This window comes from Microcebus murinus, chromosome 1, assembly GCF_040939455.1.
Source record: "Microcebus murinus isolate Inina chromosome 1, M.murinus_Inina_mat1.0, whole genome shotgun sequence".
Lineage (NCBI taxonomy): Eukaryota > Metazoa > Chordata > Mammalia > Primates > Cheirogaleidae > Microcebus > Microcebus murinus.
In genome coordinates, this window is record NC_134104.1 from 163,129,571 (window position 1) to 163,138,464 (window position 8,894).

At 46.1% G+C, this 8,894-nt stretch overlaps 1 non-coding gene across 1 annotated transcript; it reads right to left on the minus strand.

Annotated features, from left to right (window-relative positions):
• Positions 1 to 8,427: 8,427 nt before the first annotated feature.
• LOC142874882 (U4 spliceosomal RNA) lies at positions 8,428 to 8,568 on the minus strand. The gene has a single exon (XR_012922465.1). It is a non-coding gene; the product is annotated as a U4 spliceosomal RNA (small nuclear RNA).
• Positions 8,569 to 8,894: the final 326 nt, after the last annotated feature.

Sequence of the window (8,894 nt, forward strand, 5' to 3'; positions counted from 1 at the left end):
CTTCCTTTCACGAAAGATTTCTCTGTAGCATGCAGTACTTGGGCAGTAATCTTCTGAAAGGAATCTTTTTTTCTGAGTAGTAGGTCTCAACGTGGGCTTACAATATTTAGGAAATCATGCCGATGTGCTGTCATCCAGGCTTTGTTATCCCATTTATAAAGCATAGGCAGAGTAGATTTAGCCTAATTCCTAAGGACCCTAGGGTTTTCACAATGGTCAATGAGCATTGGCTTCAACTTAAAGTCACCAGCTGCATTAGCCCCTAACAGAGAGTCAGCCAGTCCTTTGAAGCTTTGAAGCCAGACACTGACTGCTCCTCTCTAAGAAAGTCCTAGATGGCATCTTCTTCAACAGAGGGTTATTTCATCGCCATTGAAAATCTGTTGCTCACTGTAGCCATATTCATCAATGATCTTAGCTAGATCTTCTGGTGAACTTACTGCAGCTTCTACATCAGCACTTGCTACTTCTCTTTGCACTTTTATGTTATGGAGATGGCTTCTTTCCTCAAACCTGATGAACCAGCTTCTGCTGGCTCCCAACTTTTCTTCTGCAGCTTCCTCACCTCTCTTAGTCTTCATAGAATTGAAGAGAGTCAGGGCTTGCTCTGAATGGGGTTTGGCTTAAGGGAATGTGGCTGGTTTGATCTTCTATCCAGACCATTCACACCTTCTCCATCATTCCTGTGTTCACTGGAGTGGTACTTTTAATTTCCTTTGAGAACTTTTCCTTTGCATTCACAACTTGGCTAGCTGTTCAGTTGCAAGAGGCCTAGCTTTCAGTCTGGCTCCGCTTTTGACATGCCTTCCTTACTAAGCGTAATCATTTCTAGCTTTTGATTTCAAATGTGAGATGCGTGTGTCATCCTTTCACTTGAGCACCACGAGCCCACTGTAGGGCTATTCACCAGCCTCGGTTCAATCTGCTGTGCTCTGGGGAGCAGGCAGGCCCAAGGAGAGAAGGAGAGAGATGGGGTGTGGCCTGGGGGGCGCCTGGTTAGCGGAGCAGTCACAACACACACAGTGAAGGTTCCAGTTTTTCCACATCCTTGATACTCTTGCTATTTTCCTCCTTTTAGTTTTGTGCCTGTGTGCTTTAAATAATAGCCATCCTAATGGGTCTGAAGTGATATCTCATCGTGATTTAGGGTTTTGATTCCCCTAATGGTTAGTGATATTGAAATATCTTTTCATGTGCTTTTTGGCCATCTGCATATCTCCCTTGGAGAAATGTCTTATTCAAGTTCTTTGCCCATTTTTTAATTGGATTGTTTTTATTATCAATAAGTCAATGTTTGTTGCGTGTCCCCTGAACGAATGTTGGGCTTGTTCTAGCGGCTGTGTGGGTGTCGCCCTGCCTTTTCACTCTCCTCCTCCGCCAGCCCGAGACCCCCACACCGCACAGCTCTGCCCTTTCACTTAGTCTATTCCTGCTGCGTGAAATGTACTTTTCTCTCTTCTGAAAAGAAAAAAAAAAGATTTCCTCTGTGAGGCCATTTTATACATCCCTGCCCCAGCGTTGCCAGGAGCGCGGCCCCATCGGAGTGCGGGCCTTGCGCACCTCAGTCTCCCGCCCTGCCAGCCCGCGCCTGGAAAGCCGGCGCCGGACGCGAGGCCCGCGGGTCCCCGACCGGCTCACTCCACCGCGCGTCCCCGACCGGCTCGCTCCACCGCGCGTCCCCGACCGGCTCGCTCCACCGCGGGTCCCCGACCGGCTCGCTCCACCGCGCGTCCCCGACCGGCTCGCTCCACCGCGCGTCCCCGACCGGCTCGCTCCACCGCGCGTCCCCGACCGGCTCGCTCCACCGCGGGTCCCCGACCGGCTCGCTCCACCGCGCGTCCCCGACCGGCTCGCTCCACCGCGCGTCCCCGACCGGCTCGCTCCACCGCGGGTCCCCGACCGGCTCGCTCCACGGCGCGTCCCCGACCGGCTCGCTCCACGGCGCGTCCCCGACCGGCTCGCTCCACCGCGCGTCCCCGACCGGCTCGCTCCACCGCGGGTCCCCGACCGGCTCGCTCCACCGCGCGTCCCCCACCGGCTCGCTCCACGGCGCGTCCCCGACCGGCTCGCTCCACGGCGCGTCCCCGACCGGCTCGCTCCACGGCGCGTCCCCGACCGGCTCGCTCCACGGCGCGTCCCCGACCGGCTCGCTCCACCGCGCGTCCCCGACCGGCTCGCTCCACGGCGCGTCCCCGACCGGCTCGCTCCACGGCGCGTCCCCGACCGGCTCGCTCCACCGCGCGTCCCCCACCGGCTCGCTCCACGGCGCGTCCCCCACCGGCTCGCTCCACCGCGCGTCCCCCACCGGCTCGCTCCACCGCGCGTCCCCCACCGGCTCGCTCCACCGCGCGTCCCCCACCGGCTCGCTCCACGGCGCGTCCCCCACCGGCTCGCTCCACCGCGCGTCCCCCACCGGCTCGCTCCACGGCGCGTCCCCCACCGGCTCGCTCCACGGCGCGTCCCCCACCGGCTCGCTCCACCGCGCGTCCCCCACCGGCTCGCTCCACCGCGCGTCCCCGACCGGCTCGCTCCACCGCGCGTCCCCGACCGGCTCGCTCCACGGCGCGTCCCCGACCGGCTCGCTCCACCGCGCGTCCCCGACCGGCTCGCTCCACCGCGCGTCCCCCACCGGCTCGCTCCACCGCGGGTCCCCGACCGGCTCGCTCCACCGCGGGTCCCCGACCGGCTCGCTCCACCGCGCGTCCCCGACCGGCTCGCTCCACCGCGCGTCCCCGACCGGCTCGCTCCACCGCGCGTCCCCCACCGGCTCGCTCCACGGCGCGTCCCCCACCGGCTCGCTCCACCGCGCGTCCCCCACCGGCTCGCTCCACCGCGCGTCCCCCACCGGCTCGCTCCACCGCGCGTCCCCCACCGGCTCGCTCCACGGCGCGTCCCCCACCGGCTCGCTCCACCGCGCGTCCCCTCGTGAGGCCCGCGCGAGGTGAGGCCCGCGCGACCGCAGGTCCCTGGGAGCCCAGGCATCTCCCCGCCAGGCGTTTGGCCCGGGACACCCGACCGGCGATGGCTTGTGTTTTTGCTGAGTTGTAGGAGTTCTGTATGTTCTGGACATTAATCCCTTATCAGCTACATGATACACAGTTATTTTCTGTCATTCCTTGGGTTGCATTTTCACTATTGATCTTTTCTTTTGTTGCACATAAGTTTTACATTTCTATAAAGTCCAATATTTTCAATTTATTGCTCGTGTTTTTAGTGTCATATACTAGAAATCATTGCCAAATCTAATGTCATGGAGCTATTCCCATATCTTTTCATTGGAAAGTCTTATACTTACACTTAGGTCTTTAATCTGTTTTGAGTTGATTTTTGTGTGCAGTTGGCCCTTGAACAATGCAGGGGTTAGGGGCACCAACCCCTCACACAGTCAAAAGTGCATTTTCACTTTTGACTCCCCTGAAACTTACCTAGTGGCAGCCTGCTGCTGACCAGAAGTCCTGCTGGTGACATCAACAGTCGATTAACACATTATCTTGTATGTTATATGTATTATAACTTTCTTACAATAAAGTAAGCTAGACAAAAGAGAATGTTATTTAAACAATCATAAAGAGAAAATACATTTACTATTCATTATGTGAAAGTAGGGATCATCGTGAAGGTTTTCATTTTCCTTGTTCCCGCGTTAAGGACTAAGAGCAGGCAGCAGAGGAGGGGCTGGTCTCGCTGCTGTCGCAGGTGTGTGGGGGGGCAGGCACAGGTGGTGTAACTTTACAGAAATACATCATAATTTCTTCCTGACTTTTTGCGTTTTCATTTCTTTAAAAATGTTTCTATACAGTATCCAATTATTCTTCCACTATTTGATTTAGTCTCAGTGCCTGTATCATAAAAGGATTCATGTCATAAAAGAAGCCAAAAGCAGTCTTGAACAATCAGAACCCTTCTGCCAGACTGTCTAATGCCAATTTGTTTTCTGGCACTGCTTCTTCTATGTCTTCTTCCTCATGATCTGGCAATGAGAAAGAAATACTCATCTTTATCAGGTTGTCTTCTGTTAATTCCTCTTGAATTTCTTCAAGATCTGTATCTTGAAACCCTTCACTCCCCAGCTTTTTTTTCCCCCATGTCCACAGTCTCTTTCATAACTTCCTGGATAGGCTCTGTCGGAAATCCTGTGAAGTTGTGCACCGCATCTGGACACAGTTATCTCCAGCAGGGACTTACTGTTCTGGGCTTGATGGCTTTCGCAGCCTTTTCTATAACAACGATGGCACCTTCAATAGTGTAATCCTTTTAGTGTAATCTTTCATGATGTGGCTCTATTGGGGCTCTTCTCCGTAGTGTGGACAATCCTTTCCATAGACTGTCATGTGAGCCTGAAAGGTCCTTTTGACCCCCAATGTAGAGTCTGAGTAGAGGCGTTGTGTTTGGGGGCAAGTAGACCACTTTGACACTTTCAGTGTTGAACTCATGGGGTGGCCAGGAGCATTGTCCAATATCAAAAGGACTTCAAAAGGCAGTCCCTTACTGGCAAGGTACTTCTTGACTTCAGGGACAAAGGATAGATGCAACCAATCCAGAAAAAGAGTTCTCATTGTCCAGGCTTTCTTGTTTTACAACCAAAAGACTGGTAGCTGGTGTTTACTTTTCCCTTCAAGGCTTAGGGGTCAGCAGCTTTATAGGTAAGGTCAGCCCTCATCATAAACCTGACTGAATTTGCACGGCAGTAGGGTTAGCCTATTTCTTCCTGCCTTAAATCCTGGTGCTTGCTTCTCTTCCTTGCTAATAAATGTCATTTGTGAGTTGTTTGTTTTGTTTGTTTCTTTTTCCCAGAATAGGGTACTTTCACCTGCATTTAAAACCTGTTCAGGTAGATATCCTTTCTCCTAATGATTTTCTTAATGGTGTCTGGGAATTTTGCTGCTGCTCCTTGGTTGGCAGAAGCTGGTTCTCCTGTTAACCTGACACTTTAAAAAGCCAAACCTCTTTCTGAAATTATCAAGCCATCCTTTGCTAACATTAAATTCTCCAGCTTTAGGTCCTTCACCTTCCATTTGCTTTAAGTTGTTGTATAATGACTTCACTTTTCCTCGAATCATATTAGAGTCTGTAGGTATGCCTTTCTCATAGCAATCCTGCACCCACATAAAAGCTGCATTTTCTTTCTTTTTTAAAAAAAATTTATTTTTAATATCATGGATACATAATAGTTGTATATCTTTATATGGTTCATGTGGTGTTTTGATACATGCAATGTGAATTAATCAAATCAGGGTAATTGGGGTCTCCATCACCTCAGGCATTTAACAATTCTTTGAGTTAGGAACATTCCAATTCTACTAAAAGCTGCATTTGCAATACAAGATTAAAAAGATATTTTGCAAAATGTACAAGGTCTCCCTGCTTGCTGGCATAGCTGCAGTGACAGCTTCACAAATTTCCTTTTCTTTCTTTCTTTTTCTTTTTTACAATGCTCTTTATGCTGGATTCATTTTATCTTGAAATGCCAGCAACCACAGATGCAGACCTCAATCTATGGTACATAGCAAGCAGTTCAACCTTTTCTTATAATGTCATGACTTTTCTCTGCTTCTTAGAAGCACTTCCAGCATCACTTAGTGGCACTTGAGTTATTCAAGGTTTATGTACTGTACTAAACATGATGAAAAATATGCAAGAGAGATCACTTTTCACTGCAATACCCAATTTACTGCTGAAATGAACTGCTTATGTTGAGATGATTAGTGTCATAGGGGGTTTTAAGCAGATACAACACTTGAACTCACTGCAATAGCAACAGGAGGTAGTTACAAAATTATTATAGTATGTACTGCAGTTAATTTTGTGCAGTTGTGATTTAATACTGCATAGTTACATTTGTTTACATTTCTCTTCCCTGGGAATGCTGTCATGTATAGTTTGTGTGTGCCATATTTTATGGCAGCAAATAATAAAATAAATTAGTATCTATATATATTTTATGCATTGATGGCATACCTAACTTTTTCTTTATTTTTTCAATATTTCCAAGCTACACAGTTGATCTGCAAATTTTTTCAAGTTGTCACAAATGTCCAAAAATTTCTCAATATATTTATTTTAAAAATCTGCATACAAGCAGACCTTTGCAATTCAAAGCTTTGCTTTTCAATGGTCAGCTCAATAGTATTAGGTAAGGGTCCAAAACCATTCTTTTGCATGTGAATATCCAGTTTTCTTAACATCGTTTGTTGAAAAGACTGTCCTTTCCCCATTGAATGGTCTTGACACCCTTGTCAAAAATCATTTGACCATATATTCAAGAGTTTATTTCTGAGCTTTCTTTTCTATTCCATTTACCTTTCTATTTTTATGCCAGTGCCACAATGTTTTGATTGCTAGAGCATTGTACTAAGTTTTGAAATGAAGACATGTGAGACCTTCAACTTTGTTTTTCTCTTTCAAGATTGTTTTGGCTATTCGGGGTCCTTTGAGATTCCATATAAATTTTAAGATGGCTTTTACTATTTCCACAAAAATAGCATTTGGATTTTGAAAGGTGTTGTATTGATTCTGTACATTGCTTTGGTAGTATTGATACCTTAACGATATTAAGTCTTCCTATCCATGAACACAGGATGTCTTTTATATGTGTTCTATTTAATTTCTTTCAGCACTGTCTTGTAGTTTTCAGTATGCAAGTCTTTTACCTGCTTGCTTAATTCCTAGATATTTTATTCTTTTGATGCTATTATAAATGGAATTGTTTTCTTTTCCATTTTGGATTGCTCATACAATGTGTAGTTGTATTTCTATATATTGTCAATGTACAGGAATACAACTGATTTTTGTGTGTTGATCTTGGATCCTGCAATTTTGTTGAATGTGTTTATTAGTTCTAGCGTGTGTGTGTAATCTTTAAGGTTTTCTACAAATAAAATCTTGTTATTCTGAGAAAAAAGGTAATTTTACTTCTTCCTTTCCAGTTTAGATACCTTTTCTTTTTTCTTGCCTAATTGCTCTGGCTAGGACTTACAATACTATGTTGAATACAGGTGGCAAAAGCTGTTATTCTTGTCTTCCTCCTGTTGTTAGAGGAAAAACTTTTAGTCTTTCACCATTCAGTGTGATGTTAGCTGTGGATTTCATATATAACCTTTATTGTGTTGAGGTAGTTTCCTTTTATTCTTCGTTTGCTTCATGTGTTGACATTATGTCCTTCAACATTGCAAAACTCACTTGTTATTAATATTTTTAGGATATTTTGTAGATTTCATGGGATGGTCTAGATAGACAATTATGTGGTCTGTGAAATAGAACTTATTTCTTCCTTTCTAATATATTGTCTTTTATTTGTTTTTCTTGTCTTATTGCTGGCCTTCTAGTACAATATTGAATAGGGGTGGTAAGAATGGACACCTTTGCCTTATTCCCAGTCCCAGAGAGAAGGCATTCAATCTGTGTGATGTTTATTTTAGGTTTTTTGTAGATGCCCTTATTCAGGCTAAGGAAGTTCTATTCTGTTCCTAGTTTGCTGAGTCCTTTTGTCATGAATGGTCATTGAATTTTGTCAAAAGTATTTTCTACATCAATTTATTAGATCATGTGATTTTTTTCTTCTTTAGTTTGTTAACATGATTACATTAATTGATTTTCAAATAATGAAACCATGTTACATTTGGGTATAGACTCCACTTGGTCATGGTGAGATACACACACACACACACACACACACACACACACTCTCTGCTGGATTTAATTTGCTAATATTATGTTGAGGAGATTTATGTCCATGTTCATGAAAGATAATTGGTCTGTAATCTTCTTGTATTGTCTTTTTTTTTTTTGAGACAGAGTCTCACTTTGTTGCCCAGGCTAGAGTGAGTGCTGTGGCATCGGCCTTGCTCACAGCAACCTCAAACTCCTGGGCTCAAGCAATCCTCCTGCCTCAGCCTCCCAAGTAGCTGGGACTACAGGCATGTGCCACCATGCCCGGCTAATTTTTTCTATATATTTTAGTTCACCAATTAATTTCTTACTGTTTTTAGTAGACAGGGTCTGGCTCTTGCTCAGTCTGGTCTCCAACTCCTGACCTTGAGGATCCTCTCCCCTTGGCCTCCTAGAGTGCTAGGGTTGCAGGTGTGAGCCACCCCGCCAGGCCTTCATGTATTGTCTTATCTGATTTTGGTATCAGGGCAATGTTGGCCTCATAAAATGAGTTGGAAATATTCTCTTTTATTTTCCGGAAGAGATTGTGTAGACTTGGTGTTATTTCTTCTTTAAATGGTTGGTAGAACTTGCAAGTGAAACCATCTGTAGATTTTTTTTTTTTGGAGGGAGCCTTTTAACTACAAATTCAATTTCTTTAATAGATATATTTAAGGTATCTATTTGTTCTTGGGCAAATTGTGATCATGTGTATCTTTCAAGGAATGTATATGTCCACTTAATCTAAGTTGCCGAGTTTGTTCTTTTTTTTTTGTTCAGTCTCTGTAGAGACTGTCAAAAATTGCCAGTACCGGCTATATTTCAAATCGTCTTGGCGGAGTATTGGGAAAAGTTTTCAATTAGCAGTAATCATGCCTCGGTTAAACCTCACTGGCTACGATACTGCCGCTGGGCAAAGCTAAGTTGCCAACTTTGTATGCGTTGATTTTGTTCATAATATTCACTTACGAGCTGTTTGAAGGCCGAGAGGTCTGTAGTGCTTTTCCGTCTTTTATTCCTGGATTTAGTAACCTGTGTCCTTTCTTTATACTGTCAGTCTGGCTAGATAATGATGACATTTTTAATTTTAGCAAGTAATCCAGAAAGTGAAGTCCAGGTCGCAAGTTTCAAGCCGCCTCCCGAGGGCTGTGCCGAACACGAGCACCATGCGGGGCACCTGGGCCGCTCTGCCCCGCCGGACTGCGGAGGCCCCGCGGCGCGTCCCCAACGCCTGCGGCGACAAGACA